The following is a 17,941-nucleotide window of genomic DNA, read 5'->3' on the forward strand; positions in this document are numbered from 1 at the left end:
TCCTGTGTTTTGCTGCCTTACGTTCCGTATCATCGGCTAACGCGGCACCAGGAGAACTACTGCGATTGTGCCCCGGTTCGGCCGGGAGAGCACCTCAGTAGAGAAAGCCGAAAACTGACTGTCATGATATAGCGAGAGACTGGTCAACCACTCGATCGACCATTGGAATGTTTAGAATTCCTCCGCTTTGACGAAGGACCGCTTCCCGGTCAGGCACATACGCGCCCCGAGTTCGGAGAAGCGCGGTGCCATCAGGGGCTATATAGTAGCCCCACATTCGAGCTCCTATGGCTAAGTGAAAGTGATAAAGCATTATAGTCCGGTTGCCTAGTTTGCTACGCTATCACCTCCTTAAAAGGAACAATACGCTGGATTAAGTGTGAAAAAGCTCTTTTCTTTTTGCAAACACCCCCGCACCATGTGCGTGGGGGCTGAAGCCAAAGACTGCCATCTTTCAGATTATACATATACATACGGCCGCACAGGAGATAGTTCAATACTTGAACACACAAGTATAAAAAGTCATTGCATTATAAACATGATCTTAGAAATCATACATGTCATTCAAACATAACATCTTTCGAGCACTGCGACTCTATTATACGAGCGCCCTGCAGGACTTCCTCAAAGTAATGCTCGGTGGAGAATCGGCTTCTGTCCGAACCCCGGGATGCAACAGCGGTGGCATCCATCTCCGCCCAGTATGTTTTACCACGGGCGAGAGCCATCCGTGCACCTGCTATGCATGCCGACCGCTTCATCGCCTTAATATGCGGCACTGCCCTAAGGAATTGCTGCAACAAGCCAAAATAACTCTTCAGCTTGGGCCTTTTCGGCCACAGATGAGCGACCACATCCGTCATGGCTAGTCCGGACAATCTATTTAGCTCAGCCCACTCAACCAGCCGATCACTCAATGGAAGTGGACGCTCCGCACTATGGAATTGAGACCAGAAAAGCTCTTCCATTTCATGATCCTCCTGGCTTCGAAAGTGCACGACTGCGTCCACCGCACTCGCCGCCAAGTCCAAATAAGGATCCTCCGCACCGTACAATCGGCCCAGCTAAGCATACTTCGGATCCGTGAACTTCCTACGCAGCATAAAGGGCTTTCCAGCCACAATGTCTCCGACCTGACGCAGTTCCTCCTTCATAGCCCGCATCGCACTACGGGCATCCTTGGCTTCGGCATCGGCCTTCTTCAGGTCCTCTTGCTCCGCTCGGCGTTCTCCTTCAAGAACCTCCAGGCGGTCGGTAGCAACCTTTAATTTCATGGCCATTCCGGCCATCTCCTCCCTGCTTCGGCAGTGAGCAGCCTTCTCGACTTCTAGCTCTTCCGCTGCCTTCAAGGCAGCCGCCTCGCTTTTTCTGGCTTGCTCCTTCGCCCGAGCAAGTTCTGCTCGAAGGTCTTCCACCGCAGCAGCACCATCTGCATCAAGCATACAACTTGTAAGGAATGAGCAACAGCTCCCTTACTAAGCGACCGCGGAGCAACCACATACCTTGTGACTCATCAAGTCGTTTATTGACCAGCGAGATGTCTGCATCTGCAGCGTCGAGTTGCTTCTTCAGCTCGGCGAATCCATCAGTCCGGCTGGCCACCAAATGTTCCGCCACCTGCATAGGAAAGGAGACAGTTTGCTGAGATTATGATCCTAGGCACGCTGTTGTTTTCGACAGCATACCAAGTCTCAGGGGCTACTATCTATACAGGGCGCACTTCATGTGCAAAACTGTCAACAGGTATGTCATTTTTTGGGTACCTCAAATCCCGTCAGTAAACTTCCGATGGCCTCATACAACCCGCTTTCGGCGGACGAGATCCTCTCAATCACATTACCCATTAATGTGTGATGATCTTCTGAGATGGATGCCCTCTTAAGCAAATCCTGCAGCTCCACCGGCCGTACTCCAATGGGTGCCGAACTCTCCGGCCCCGCCGGACTCGGGGAGACCCTCCGCGACGACACCTCAGGGTCGTCCGCCCCCCGCGATGGGGCAGCAGATGGAGGCGTTTCGCTCTCCATCATTTTCGGACGAAGGTCTCCCGAAGATGAGCTGTGCTGAGATGGGCTGAGATCCGAACTACAAGGTGAAGACTTCGGTTACCCTTAGAAATTAAACAGGGATGTCCACTATTACAAAATTCCCCCTTTTACTTATGGCTCGCTAGAGGGCTGATTCCTTCGAGGGGACAGTTCGGCCGGGGCTCTGCCCGGCCCGGGACCTTCCAATACAGATTTCTTTCCCCGCTTTGAGGCCTTGGCCCCCGGGTCTTCAGAAGCGGTCCTCTTCTCCCCCTGGAAGGAGGAACTCTCGATTCCTCCCTTACTAAAAGCCTCCATGGCAGGGGTGGTAGATCCCCTGTGCCCTTCCTCGCCCTCCTCCGAAGGTGCAACCTCTAACATTTTGATTAACACAGGATCCTGCATGGTCTCAGAGAGGGGGGCCGGACACCGTATCAGTTTTGCTTGCGCTATCCACTCCTGTCCAAGGGATAGTTGGTTAAAAGGCAAACCCATAGTAAATAAATGGACAACGTGTCCGGACACGGGGCTACTTACTGGAGAATCCGGGCGATTGCAGCTCAGGCCAGCATCCTCGGTCAATTCCGTACGCGTCTCTTGCGATCCGAAGAACAGTTTGTACATCTCCACGGGTGTCAAACCCATGAAGTGTTGAAGAGCTCGTGGCCCCTCCGGATTAAATTCCCACAGGCGGAGGGCGCGACGTTTGCAGGGCAGTAGGCGCCGGATCAACATAACCTGTACCACTGCGACCAGATCGATCTCCCTTTCTTGGAGGCCTCGAATCCGGTCCTGCAATAGGGGTACGTCTTTGGACGGCCCCCAGTCACGCCCCTTGTTGACCCATGACGTCAGCTGCTGTGGAGGGCCCGAGCGAAAGATGGGCGACGGCCTTTGCCTGCTGCCCTTGGGAGCGGTGATATAAAACCACTCATGTTGCCACAAGCCAAACTCCTCCTGAAAAGAGCCCTTGGGCCATGGAGCTTCGGCCCTCTTGCTTATAACTGCCCCGCCGCACTCTGCCTGACGCCCCTCAATAATCTTCGGCTCCACATTGAAGGTTTTGAGCCACAAGCCGAAGTGAGGGGTAGTGCAGAGGAAGGCTTCGCAGACGACAATGAATGATGAGATATGGAGGATGGACTCCGGAGCCAAGTCGTGGAATTCCAGCCCATAGTAAAACATGAGCCCCCTCACGAAAGGATCCGTCGAGAAGCCTAAACCCCGACGGAGGTGAGACACGAACACGACGCTCTCGCCAGGCTCGGGAGTTGGGATAACTTGCCCTCGGGAAGGCAGCCTATGCGAAATCTCGTAGGTTAAGTACCTGGCGTCTCTCAGCTTTAGCACGTCCTCTTCCGTGACGGAGAAGGGCATCCACCGACCTCGTAGGTCAGGACCGGACATTGTCGAAGATTGAAGGTACCTGAATTTGGAGCCCTGGGTGCTGGAACTCGGGGAGAGGGGCGGATTCGATAGAGGATTGAATAAAAAGAACGGGCCTTGGTCTCATTATAAAGAGGAAGAATACCAAGAGCCGTCCCCGTGACCATTTGGAACCCGCCTTCGATGGAGGGGGCGTGGCGACGGGCGCGGTTGGGTTACCCACGTCCGTATTGATGGGAATCCCGGAATAAGGGGAAAGATGATCTCTGCTTCGACAAGACGTGCCAAAGAAACCGCCTCGCTAAACGCGCGGAGGTGGAACAATAAAGACAATTCAAGTAAAGGCTTGGTAGTGGTGTGACGTCACGCCACAGAATACGTCAGCAGATCGAACTTGTGTAATATTATTCTCTCTACGGTGGTATGTGGAATTTATTTTGCAGAGCCGGACACTATCCTGGTGTTCACAATCTTCTATAAATTATTCGGAGGAGGAACCCGCCTTGCAATGCCGAAGACGATATGCGCGTTGGACTCATCGTCATTGAAGCCTGGTTCAGGGGCTACTGAGGGAGTTCCGGACTAGGGGGTGTCCGGATAGCCGAACTATCATCATCGGCCGGACTCCAAGACTATGAAGATACAAGATTGAAGACTTCGTCCCGTGTCCGGATGGGACTTTCCTTGGCATGGAAGGCAAGCTTGGCGATACGGATATGTAGATCTCCTACCTTTGTAACCGACTTTGTGTAACCCTAGCCCTCTCCGGTGTCTATATAAACCGGATGGCTGTAGTCCATAGGACGAACAACAATCATACCATAGGCTAGCTTCTAGGGTTTAGCCTCTTTGATCTCGTGGTAGATCCACTCTTGTAACACACATCATCAACATTAATTGAGCAGGACGTAGGGTTTTACCTCCATCAAGAGGGCCCGAACCTGGGTAAAACATCGTGTCCCTTGTCTCCTGTTACCATCCGCCTAGACGCACAGTTCAGGACCCCCTACCCGAGATCCGCCGGTTTTGACACCGACAGCACCCCAAGAGGGACAAGCGACAGGAAACAATCTCTAGGGCTAGACACAACTAGAGGAGAGCCGGTTTACGGCGACTCCCTCATGAGCATAATGAGACCTAGCCACGAATAGAATGTAGGGCTATTACCGGATGATCTTTCCTGGGGCCCAAAGCTGTCTAAATCCTTGTCTTGTGTGTTGCGTCTCTCGTCCCGATCAACCCCTCTCAAGCTACCACATAGGTGTGTTGGCCTTGTGACTAAGTCCTGACACTAAGGACATCTGACGTGTTAATTCCACGACAGAAATTGCTCCTTACCCCAAAACGGTGAGTAATAGTCCATGAAACGGGTCAGAATCGGCCAAAACAGTGAGTTTTGATGAACGATACGTAAGCGCACCTTGGGGTTCAGCAACCATAAAAATTGCTCTTGGGCCCCAAAACGGTAGGTAATAGTCCACGAAACGGGCCAGAATCAGCCAAAACGGCGATTGTTAATGTCATGCACGTAGGTGCACCTTGGGGGTCATCAACCAAGAAAATCCCGTCGGGACCCCAAAACGGTGAGTAATAGTTCATGAAACGGGCCAGAATCGACCAAACATGCGACCTGTGAGTGTTGATGACCGATAGGTAAATACACCCCAAGGTTCATCAATCGTGGAAATTGCTCTGAGACCCCAAAATGGTGAGTAATAGTCCATGGAACACGCAAAAATCGGCCACAACTGCAAGTGTTGATGACCTATACGTAAACGCACCTCGGGGATCGTCCATGAAATAGGCCAGAATCGGCCAAACCTGCGAGTGTTGATGACCAATAGGTAAATCCACCCCGAGGTTCATCAAACATGGAAATCGCTCCGAGACCCCAAAATGGTGAGTAATAGTTCACGAAACGCGCCAAAATAAGCCAAAACTGCTAGTGTTGATGACCTACACGTAAACGCACCTCGGGGATCATCAATCATGGAAATCGCTCCATGACCTCAAAATGGTGAGCAATAGCCCATGAGACGGGACGAATCAGCCAAAATAGCGAGTGTTGATGACCTGCACGTAATAGAACCTTGGAGTTCAACAACCATCGAAATCGCACAGGGACCCCAAAATGGTGACTAATAGTCCATAAAATGGGCTAGAATCGGCCAAGATGGCGAGTGTTGATGAACGATACGTAAGCACACCTTGGGGTTTAGCAATTATAAAAATCGCTCCGGGACCGCCAAATGGTGAGTAAAGTCCACAAAACGGGCCAGAATCAGCCAAAACTGTGAGTGTTGTTGACCTGCACGTAATCGTACCTTGGAGTTCAAAAACCTTGGAAATCACATTGGGACCCCCAAAATGGTGAGTAGTAGCCCATGAAACGGGCCAGAATCGGGCAAAAGAGCGAGTGTTGATGAATGACACGTAAGCACATCTTGGGGTTCAGCAACCATTAAAATCGCTTCCGGACCCCAAAACGGTGAGTAATACCTACACGTAAGCGCACCTCGGGGTTCAATAACCATGGAAATTACTCCTTACCCCAAAATGTTGAGTAATACTTCATGAAACGGGTCAGAATCGGCCAAAACGGTGAGTGTTGATGAACGATACGTAAGCGCACCTTGGGGTTCAGCAACATAAAAATCGCTCTGGGACCCCAAAACGGCGAGTAATAATCCACAAAACGGTCTAGAATCAGCCAAATGGCGAGTGTTAATGTCATGCACGTAAGCCCATGAAACCCCAAAATGCACCCTGAGGTTCATCAATCGTGGAAATCGCTCCGAGACCCCAAAATGGTGAGTAATAGTCCACGAAATGCGCCAAAATCGGCCAAAACTACTAGTGTTGATGACCTACACGTAAACACAACTCGGGGATCATTAATCATGGAAATTGCTCCAGGACCTCAAAATGGCGAGCAATAGCCCATGAGACAGGCCGAATTTGTTAAAACAGCGAGTTATGATGACCTACACGTAATAGCACCTTTGAGTTCAACAACCATGGAAATCGCACAGGGACCCCAAAACGGTGAGTAATAGCCCATGAAACGGCTAGAATAGGCCAAAACGGCGAGTCTTGATGAACAATAGGTAATAGTCCATGGAACGGGCCAGTCGGTCAAAACGGCGTGTGTTAATGTCATGCACGTAAGCGCACCTTTGGGTTGATCAACTAAGAAAATTGCTTCGAGACCCCAAAATTGTGAGTAATAGTCCACGAAACGGGCCATAACGGCCAAACCTGCGAGTGTTGATGACCGATAGGTAAATGCACCCCGAGGTTCACCAATCGTGGAAATCGGTCCAAGACCCCTAAAATGGTGAGTAATAGTCCACGAAACGCGCCAAAATCGGCCAAAACTGCTAGTGTTGATGACGAATAGGTAAATGTACCCCGAGATTCATCAATCGTGGAAATCGCTCTGAGACCCCAAAATGGTGAGTAATAGTCCACGAAACGTGCCAAAATCGGCCAAAACGGCTAGTGTTGATGACCTTCACGTAAACACAACTCGGGGATCATTAATCGTGGTATTGGCTCTAGGACCTCAAAATGGCGAGCAATAGCCCATGAGACGGGCCGAATCAGCCAAAACGGCGAGTGTTGATGACCTGCACGTAATAGCACCTTTGAGTTCAACAACCATGGAAATCGCACAGGGACCACAAAACGTGGAGTAATAGCCCATGAAACGGGCTAGAATCGGTCAAAACGGGAAGTGTTGACGAACACTACATAAGCGCACCTTGGGGTTTAGCAATCATAAAAATCGCTCTGAGACCCCAAAATGGTCCATGAAAGAGGCCAGAATAAGCCAAAACGGTGAGTGTTGATTACCTACATGTAATCGCACCTTGGAGTTCAAACACTACAAGAAATATGTTAACTTGTGACCACCACTATTGGTCACTGAAAGGTCATAGTTTTTCATTTGCGACCTTTTTGTGACCAAAAACAGAAGGTCAAAAGTTGGCAGTCGTAAACTGAAATTAGTGACCTTCCTTGCGATATGTAAAAGGTCGTTGGTTCCACAACCAAATTTTTGGTCACAAGCAACCTCCCCAGACCACGTAGGCATCCAGCGTGGCAAGCTGATGTGGCACAAGAATCAGCCCGGTCCGATTCAGTGTTTTACATGGGCGGAGCCCAACAATTCAGCCTATTTGTGTTTTTTTCTGTTTGTCAATTTTTGGTTGGGTTCATGGGCCAAGCCCAATATTGCAGCCTTTTTATTGTTGGGCCGTGGCCTTTTTATCCCAGTTATAAAATTGTGATAAGTGGGTCCAAGTTGTCAGCTTCTAGTAAGTGGGTCCTGGCTGTCAGGGTCATGTTCTTCCTGTTTCAATTTGGCAGTAAATAAATAAGCAGTATTTAAATTGGCACAAACAGAAAACACATATAATAATACTTCGAATAACAACCAGATTCGGTATGGAGCTCCTGCTCTACAAATAACACATAATACAATGGCTGAATCTGGAGCTCCTGCTCTATAAATAACACATAATACAATGGCTGAATCTGGAGCTCCTACTCTACAAATAACACATAATACAATGGCCCTCCTGCACTACCAACACACAGGGTACTACCAACTACCAACTGTAGTAACAACCTCTACACGATGGAGCCCCTGCTCTACCAACACATAATACTATATATACTTTACAACCTCTACACAATGGAGCCCCTGCTCTATCAACTGTGCCATATTCTTCACGATGGAGCTCGTTTGATAGCATTACAAACTAGGCACCTGATCCTCTCATGAACAACATGCAACCTCAATCGCCCTGTTAAATGAATCAGCAAAGAAGAATCAGAAAATTGGAGCCAATATATTATAAAGAGACCACTCAAAAAAAAGACAAGTTATTTGGAATGATAACATAAATTCAACTAGTACAATGCTTTTATTATCCAGCTAGTGAAAATGAGATATTCATACAAGAGAGGTGACTCGCGAAAATAGAGCATTCTACTCATAGCTCGCAGAGTATCAATATTCTATTCTTATGAGCTTATTCTTATGCCTGAAGCAAGTAAGGAAATCTGACCAAATACGCAACACCTCCATAAACTAAAACATCATGATTGGCCTGGGGTTCTAATTTTGCTTTTTTCTCGTGGGCCATGATTATGATGATATAGCCTAATAAACTGTACGCCAAAATGTAAAGAAGATAAATATGCGGTACAGCAAAACCATGATTATCTTGTAATGTGAAACCCTGGAATTAAAGTGATGTAGCTTTAATTCTGATACATCAAAGTATATGACATGAGTTGATAACAAATGTTAGAACCACCAGATTATGAAAGTACACACCCACTATTCTGTTAAAATAGCCCTTAACAGAGCCAGCAAATGTGTATATTAGCTCTACTAGAAATCAGTCAGTAGATTAAGGAATTTATCACCAGAAAGCTCCAGTAGGAGTTGATGCTTTGTTACAGCATCTAGCAGCAACTAGTAGAGCCGCACATCCAACCCAAATCATGGAGAAGGCCATGCAGGAGCTACATCGGAGAAGAAGGAACGGGGAGGAGCTCACCAGAGGGAGGTTGTAGCCGTAGTAGAGGCTCAACCATACCACGGCTGTGGTGTGACCATCACCACATCCAGGAGAGGGTCTGGAAGCCGCCAAAGCACCACCGCGGCAACCAGGGCAAGCGCCAGGCACAGTGGCGCCACCCCAGGGACATCACCGCATGAACATCACCGGCCTCACCCTGTTTCAAGAAATGTTCACAACAACTTTGTCAGACTCAATCAATTCTGAAGAAACCACCTTCATCGTCATACACATACATACATACATACAGGAAGCAAAAAAAGAAGAAACAGACCAGGAAGATGGAGCCAACTCACCGGAGAACTTCTGGTCGCCATCGTACACAGTCGCCATAACACCGGTCACCTCGTTGATCTTGTCCTTGAAGTTCTCTAACTCCAGGGTGTTCCACTACAGCTCGGTATTTGCTCAACCGTGTGTGCACATGCATAAGGGCATACATAAAATATTCAAGTCAATATTCTCAGCTAACTGTGATGTAATGAAAATAATTACTCAAGGACTTTGCAGCGCTCATTTCAGCCATGTTCAGATAAACTTGGGGTAAATTAGCAGTAAGGATGTTAGTTGCAAGCTAGGTGAAACACAAACGAAGTCCTATTGTATTTATGGATCCCAACTTGTTTAAGCTAGAGCAGATTGTTCAACTTGTACAATCTAGCAGTCTAAAAGGAGAGAAATATGTTCATTCTCAGTTACACATTAATTAGGACAGAAATGAAAGACACAAAGTATACATTTAATATTTTGCAGCATCTCTAGCATTTTTGTTGTTTGCATATTAAAACCAATTGTTGACAACTATGGATCATCACTGATAAATTTGCATCTTATGCTACCACTTAATTTCAGCACATGACAAGACCAAAAGAGAAATCGAGCGGACTAGAAGGGGATGTCGTGCAGGGTGCGGGCAATGTGACTGAACTGCCCCAGAACATAAATCATAAAACACAACAATCATTTAGGTAATTGCAGAGAATCAGTGAATCAAGAATCAAGAAAACAATAATATACGAGTGTCACAACAACATTAATATACAAGTGTTATAATGTTCACACAATCAAGAATCAACAATCATCTAACTTGTTTCTGTTAACTCTGTAGCAACATTAATAGGCAAGCTTAGCATGTTTTGTTGACAATGTATCACCGAAAAGTCTTGTACTGCCAGAGTGATTACCAGCAGCAGCAGCAAGGAATGGAAGCAGAGTAGCAAAGCAATGCTTGTTTAGAACTCGGCATGCATGCAGAGTGACACAAACTCATCATCACACAATATGAATACTGTAAACTCCAAACTTACTCGGACACTAGTGACACAAGTTTCTGAGTAATGCAATGCATGTATCAAACCCTATGCAGACCGATGAAAACTCGTGGGACAAATGAGTAGCATGCAAAATCACTTGTACTGACAATGGTGGCCACTGCCAGGTTCAGCAGTATACACTTGAACACACTTAATCTGTTGTAACCACCAGACATAATCAGACACAAACAGCAGCTGTAACCACCAGACAGCTGCTGTAACAGGAGAATTAAGTTGTTGTAACCAGCAGCGGTACTATATCTCCAAGCCCAAACCCTTTGCTAATCTCAGATTCACCAAACGCACAGCACAAACCTAACCTAAATCTGCCCAACCATAGAACCAGAGGCTCCTAATCCTAGAACCACGGAAGCACCGGCCAACACACACTAACGCTATCAAATCTCACTGATCGCACGATACCACAGAGGAAGGAAGGGGGTCGGGCGCGTTACCATACCTTAAGGATGTCGATCTTGATGGAGCCGTAGACGATGCCGACGCCGACGGCAGAGACCCTGGCCACCTGCAAAACAACATACATCCCAGGGTGAACGGCGTGGCTGCGTCGGCGGCTGGATCTGGGCGATGAGGGTTCGGCGCTCCGATGGCAGGGCCCAGGACTTCGGGCTTCTCTTTTCTCTGTGTCGGCCAGTCGAGGTGGAGGAGGAACAACGCCGGCGACGCGGTGGCCCAAACTCTGCCTGCCTGCGTGGTTGAGGAAGAAGAGCAGAGAGGAAGTCAGATCGCGACCTTGACTTGCGTGCATGCGGGAGGGGGACGGATCTTGAAGAGCAGATCCATGGCGGGCGTCGAGGGTGCCTGCTTGTCTCATCTCCTCCTCACGAGCCTGTTGCTGGATTTGGCTGCTCCTGGATCTCGCCATGGCTGTGCGGTGCGCCTACGTTTATGGCGCGAGCGAGGAGGGTTTGACCATGGTCATGGGAGAGGAGGGGAGGGGAGTGGTCGCCGGTGGCCGGGGTTGGCGGAGAGGATGGAGGTCGGCGATGGCGGGTTGGGTGTGTCGGCTGGGAATCGAGAGAGACGGAGGAGGAGCGGCGCTCTCCTCTCCTCTGGTGTGTTTTTAGCCCATTGAGGGCGGGGATGCGTGGGGACTCGGGCTCGTCGCCGTCGACACAGGGGTGGAGGCCGGCCATGGTGCGGGTGTGGGGCGGCTAGGGTTTTTGCCAAAGGGGCGGCGGCGGCTAAGGGTGCGGGAGAGAAGGTGGAGAAGGTGGGGAAGTGGGGGCGTGGGGAAGTGGGGTTGTGTTACGACTAGGTGGGTGAGAGGGTGAGGGGGCAAGGGCTACCGTTGGATCCAGGAGCATCCAACGGTGCTTGATGCATGATCCGCGTGAGATGGCTATGGCCCAATCAGAATGCAGTACGCGTGTATGACGTTATGACCATCTAGTATTGGATGTTATGACCATTCAAAATTGGTCATGGTCAAATAAAAATAAAGTGTAAAATCATGTCAGCATTTTAGTTTTTATTTTTTAGTGTCCAAAATGAAATTTTTTTGTGAAGAAGCTACCAAATTTTTGTACAAGGGTGCATCTTGGGATGGCAAACAATGTTGCCTAAGAAGTTTTCATTTTTCTTTGGACGAAAAATTCATTTTCCATTTTTTGAGTGCTCGAAATGAGTTTTTTTTTGTGAAGGACCTACCATATAATTGTTGCAAAATTGGACCAAATCAATTTTATAAAATACTAGGCCATATTTAAAGCACAAGTGACAAAATGGTTGGGTGTCAAAAGTTTTGATCCACCTCTGGTGAAAAAGACAAATTCCCACCGATTCAGCAGGAAGTGGGTCAAATTGGAACTGCAGCTGCCTCATAGTTTGCTCTTTATTTTTTCCAAAAATTATTTCTAGGTATATAAGTATCTATTTAATCAGAGAAACATCAAAAGTTTTCCAAAATTCGACCACTAGCTAGGAACGGTCAAGCCCGCCATTTTGATCGCATTTTGAAACAGGCATAAAAAAGTCAAAAAAATCAAAAAATTGGAAAACCTTCACATTGTGTCATTATATGTGACCAAGTTACCAGCAAAATTATAAACTTTTAATACAGCGATTATTTAAAAAAAGTGTTCTCAGAAACGAGCTATCAAGTGTGAAGATTCATGGCTTTCAACCCAAATGATCAATCCTATGGCCACATTCACGGCATAGTTTGTTTAAATGATCTCATATTGTGCACAAGGGTGCATATTGGAATGACAAACAATGTTGCCTAAGGGAGTTTTCATTTACTTTGGACGAAAAATTCATTTTCCATTTTTCGAGTGCCCAAAATAAGATTTTTTTCGTGAAGGACCTACCATATATTTGTTGCAAAATTGTACCAAGTCAATTTTATAAAATACTAGGCCATATTTAATGCACAATTGACAAAATGGTTTGGTGTCAAAAGTTTTGATTCACCTCTGGTGAAAAAGACAAATTTTCGTCGATTCAGTTGGAAGCGGGTCAAATTTGAACTGCAGCTACCTCGTAGTTTGCTCTTTATTTTTTCCAAAAATCATTTCTAGGTACATAAGTATCTGTTTAATCAGAGAAACATCAAAAAAATTCCAAGATTCAACCACTAGCTAGGAACGGTCAAGCCCGCCGTTTTGACCCATTTTGAAACGGGCATAAAAATTTCAAAAAAAATCAAAAAATTGGAAAACCATCGCATTGTGTCATTATATGTGACCAAGTTTCCAGGAAAAATAATAAACTTGTAATACGGAAATTATTTTAAAAAAGTGTTCTCGGAAATGAGCTATCAAGTGTGAAGATTCATCGCTTTCAAGCCAAATAATCAATGTTATGGCCACATTCATGGCATAGTTTGTTCAAATGATCTCATATCGTGTACAAGGTGGCATCTTGGAATGGCAAACAATGTTGCCTAAGGAGTTTTCATTTTCTTTGGACGGAAAATTCATTTTCCATTTTTCGAGTGCCCGAAATGAGTTTTTTTGTGAAGGACCTACCATATATTTGTTGCAAAATTGGAGCAAATCAATTTTATAAAATACTAGGTCATATTTAATGCACAATTGACTGAATGGTTGGGTGTAAAAAGTTTTGATCCACCTCTCGTGAAAAAGACAAATTCCCGCCGATTTAGTTGGAAGCGGGTCAAATTTGAACTGCAGCTACCTCGTAGTTTGCTCTTTATTTTTTCCAAAAATCATTTCTAGTTACATAAGTATCTATTTAATCAGAGAAAAACCAAAAAATATCCAAGATTCAACCACTAGCTAGGAACAGTCATGCCCGCCATTTTGACAACATGTTGACACGGGCATAAAATATTCAAAAAAAATCAAAAAATTGGAAAACCTTCGCATTGTGTCATTATATGTGACCAAATTTCCAGGAAAAATAATAAACTTGTAATACGACAATTATTTTAAAAAGTGTTCTCAGAAAAGAGCTATCATGCATGAAGATTCATGGCTTTCAAGCCAAATGATCAATCTTATGGCCACATTCATGGCATTGTTTGTTCAAATGATCTCATATTGTGCACAAGGGTGCATCTTGGAATTCCAAACAATGTTGCATAAGGGAGTTTTCATTTTCTTTGCACGGAAACTTCATTTTCCATTTTTCGAGTGCCCGAAATGTGTTTTTTTTGTGAAGGACCTACCATATATTTGTTGCAAAATTGCACCAAATCATTTTTATAAAATACTAGGACATATTTAATGCACAATTGACAAAATGGTTGGGTGTCAAAAGTTTTAATCCACCTCTGGTGAAAAAGACAAATTCCCGCTGATTCAGTAGGAAGCGGGTCAAATTTGAACTACAGCTGCCTCATAGTTTGCTATTTATTTTTTCCAAAAATCATTACTATTTACATAAGTACATATTTAATCATAAATACATGGTTTGGTGGCGATACATCGAGGTTTGGACGGTGGCCGAGGGGCCCAACTCTAGAGCGCGTAAACTCGCATGCCCGCCGCATGGTCACCGCGTGAGCTTGGCGTTGCCATGTGTTCTTGGCAGCCTAGGCATGTCTAGTGGGTTGGGCACTCCCCAGGTAGGTGCTAGGAAGAAAATCACAACATAAGATTCTCACGAGGAGACCGATCGATGCTCAAAACATGAATAAGCAGCCAAGTGTTTGATTAGCGGTACAGGAAATGCACATGGCTAATGGGGCGTGAGTTTTGGTTGAGGATGATCAGTTACTAAGAAGACCGTCTTCACAAATTTTCAGCTCAAAAGGAGGAGCCTAGGTGGTACTTGCTTTGCAAAGTACCACACTGGACATAAATACGAATGTTGAAACTGGGCTCAAAATAATGAATGGATTGAGCTGGCATTTGGTGGAGGATGGTTATTTGGGCATAGGGAAGCACTATAGAAAATGGATACCATTTGGACATGCCAAAGTGGTACTTCCTTCACAAAGTGTTTTTCTGAACAGAATAGGAAAATGAATATTTTTGAATTATTTATGAACTAGGCAAGGAAGGTTTTTTACATATTTTATGAAGATATGACCCAAAGAATTTATGAGATTTTTTTGGGAATTTTGAGAATGACAGAAATATAGGTTGCTTCACAACCTAGGGCAAAAACTGCCACATTGACATGAGACATAGGCAAAACTGATGAGGTGGCGCCTAGTCATAGCAATAAGTACTAATGCATCCAAGTTCAAAACCTCATGACCATTTATATTGGTCGTAATCAGGTAGAAATAAGGTCATGGACAACTCTTGTCTACTTTATGACCATTTCGTGTAAGGCAATTCAGGGTTTGAGCCCTTCCAAGCGAAATGGCCGTGGATTTACGACCAATTCAGCTAGGGTCACTAAGAGAAGGTCACTAGTTGACATATTTCTTGTAGTGAAAAACCATGGAAATCGCACCAGGACCCCAAAACAATAAGTAATAGCCCATGAAAACGGGCCAGAATCGGCCGAAATGGCGAGTGTTGATGAATGACACGTAAGCGCACCTTGGGCTTCAGCAACCATAAAAATCGCTCGAAGACCCCAAAATGGTGAGTAATAGTCCACGAAATGGGCCAGAATCGGCCAAAATAGCGAGTTATAATGACCTGCATGCAAGCACACCTCGGGGTTCAGTAACCATGGAAATTGCTCCTTACCAGAAAACGGTGAGTAATAGTCCATGAAACGGGTCAGAATCGGCCAAAATGGTGAGTGTTGATGAATTATACGTAAGCACACCTTGGGGTTCAACGGCCATAAAAATCACTCCGGGACCCCAAAACGATGAGTGTTAATGTCATGCACGTAAGCGCACCTTGGGGTTCATAAACCAAGAAAATCACTTTGGGACCCCAAAACGGTGAGTAATAGTCCACGAAACGGGCCAGAATCGGCCAAACCTGCGAGTGTTGATGACTGAGAGGTAAATGCACCCGAGGTTCATCTATCAAAAAATCGCTTCGAGAACCCAATATGGTGAGTAATAGTCCACGAAACGCGCCAAAATCGGCCGAAACTGCTAGTGTTGATGAACTACACGTAAACGTACCTCTTGGATCATCAATCGTGGAAATCGCTCCAGGACCTCAAAAGGTGAGCAATAGCCCATGAGACAGGCCGAATCAGCCAAAATGGCGAGTGTAGATGACCTGCACGTACCTGCAAGTAATAGCACCTTTGAGTTCTACAACCATGGAAATCGCACAGGGACCCCAAAACGGTGAGTAATAGCCCATGAAACGGGCTAGAATCAGCCGAAACGGCGAGTGTTGAAGAACGATACGTAAGCGCACCTTAGGGTTTAGCAATCATAAAAATCACTCCGGGACCCCAAAATGGTCCACGAAATGGGCCAAAATCATCCAAAATGACAAGTGTTGATGACCTGCACGTAATCACATCTTGGAGTTAAAAAACCATGGAAATCGCACCGGGGCCCCAAAACGGCGAGTAATAGCCCATGAAACGGGCTACAATCGGGCAAACCGGCGAGCGTTGATGAATGACACGTAAGCGCATCTTGGGGTTCAGCAACCATTAAAATTGCTTCGGGACCCCAAAACGGTGAGTAATAGTCCACGAAACTGGCCAGAATCGGCCATAATGGCGAGTGTTAATGACCTGCACGTAAGCGCACATTGGGGTCTTGTAACCATAAAAATCGCTCTGGAACCCCAGATCGATGAGTAATAGCCCATGAAACGGGCCAAAATCTGCCAAAATGGCGAATGTTGATGAACGACACGTAATCGCACCTTGGCCTTCAGCAACCATAAAAATCCCTCCGGGACCCCAAAATGGTGAGTAATAGTCCATGAATCGGGCTAGAATCGGCCAAAATAGCGAGTGTTAGTGACCTGCACGTAAACGCACCTCGGGGTTCAGTAACCATGGAAATTGCTCCTTTCCCCAAAATGGTGAGTAGTGGTTCATGAAATGGGTCAGAATCAGCCAAAATGATGAGTGTTGATGAACGATATGTAAGCACACCTTGGGGTTCAGCAACCATAAAAATCACTCCGGGACCCCAAAACGGTGAGTAATAGTCCACGAAATGGACCAGAATCCGCCAAAATGGCGAGTGTTAAAGTCATGCACGTAAGCGCACCTTTGGGTTCATCAACCAAGAAAATCGCTTCGAGACCCCAAAATGGTGAGTAATAGTCCACGAAACATGCCAGAATCGGCCAAACCTGCGAGTGTTGATGATCGATAGGTAAATGCACCCCGAGGTTCATCAATCGTGGAAATCGCTCCGAGACCCCAAAATGGTGAGTAATAGTCCACGAAACGCGCCAAAATCGGCCAAAACTGCTAGTGTTGACGACCTACACGTGAACACAACTTGGGGATCATTAATCGTGGAAATCCCTCTAGGACCTCAAAACGGTGAGCAATAGCCCATGAGACGGGCCGAATCAGTCAAAATGGTGAGTGTTGATGACCTGCACGTAATAGCACCTTTGAGTTCAACAACCATGGAAATCACACGGGGACCCCAAAACGGTGAGTAATAGCCCATGAAACGGGCTAGAATCGGCCAAAACAGCGAGTGTTGATTAACTATACGTAAGCACACCTTGGGGTTTAGCAATCACAAAAATCGCTCCGGGGCCCCAAAATGGTGCATGAAACGGGCCAGAATCAGCCAAAACGGCGAGTGTTGATGACCTGCACGTAATCGCACCTTGGAGTTCCAAAACCATGGAAATCGCACCGGGACCCCAAAACGATGAGTAATAGCCCATGAAACGAGCCAGAATCAGCCAAAATGGCGAGTGTTGATGAACGACACGTAAGCGCACCTTGGGCTTTAGCAACCATAAAAATCGCTCCGGGTCCCCAAAATGGTGAGTAATAGTCCAGGAAACGGGCCAGAATCGGCCAAAATAGCGAGTGCTAATGACCTGCATGTAAGCACACCTCGGGGTTCAATAACCATGGAAATTTCTCCTTACTCCAAAACGGTGAGTAATAGATGGGGATGGGGATGTTCTTGGGGTCCCCATAGGGGATTGTCCCCATTTTCATCCCTAGCTGGGCGTGCCCTGGACCCTCGTGGCCAGGTGCTTGCCCCCTGGTGTATTCTCAGTGCCTAAAATCCTCAAATATTCCATAAAAATCATACTAAATTGGCAGGGCA

Source organism: Triticum dicoccoides, chromosome 5B (genome assembly GCF_002162155.2).
Source record: "Triticum dicoccoides isolate Atlit2015 ecotype Zavitan chromosome 5B, WEW_v2.0, whole genome shotgun sequence".
Classification (NCBI taxonomy): Eukaryota; Viridiplantae; Streptophyta; class Magnoliopsida; order Poales; family Poaceae; genus Triticum; species Triticum dicoccoides.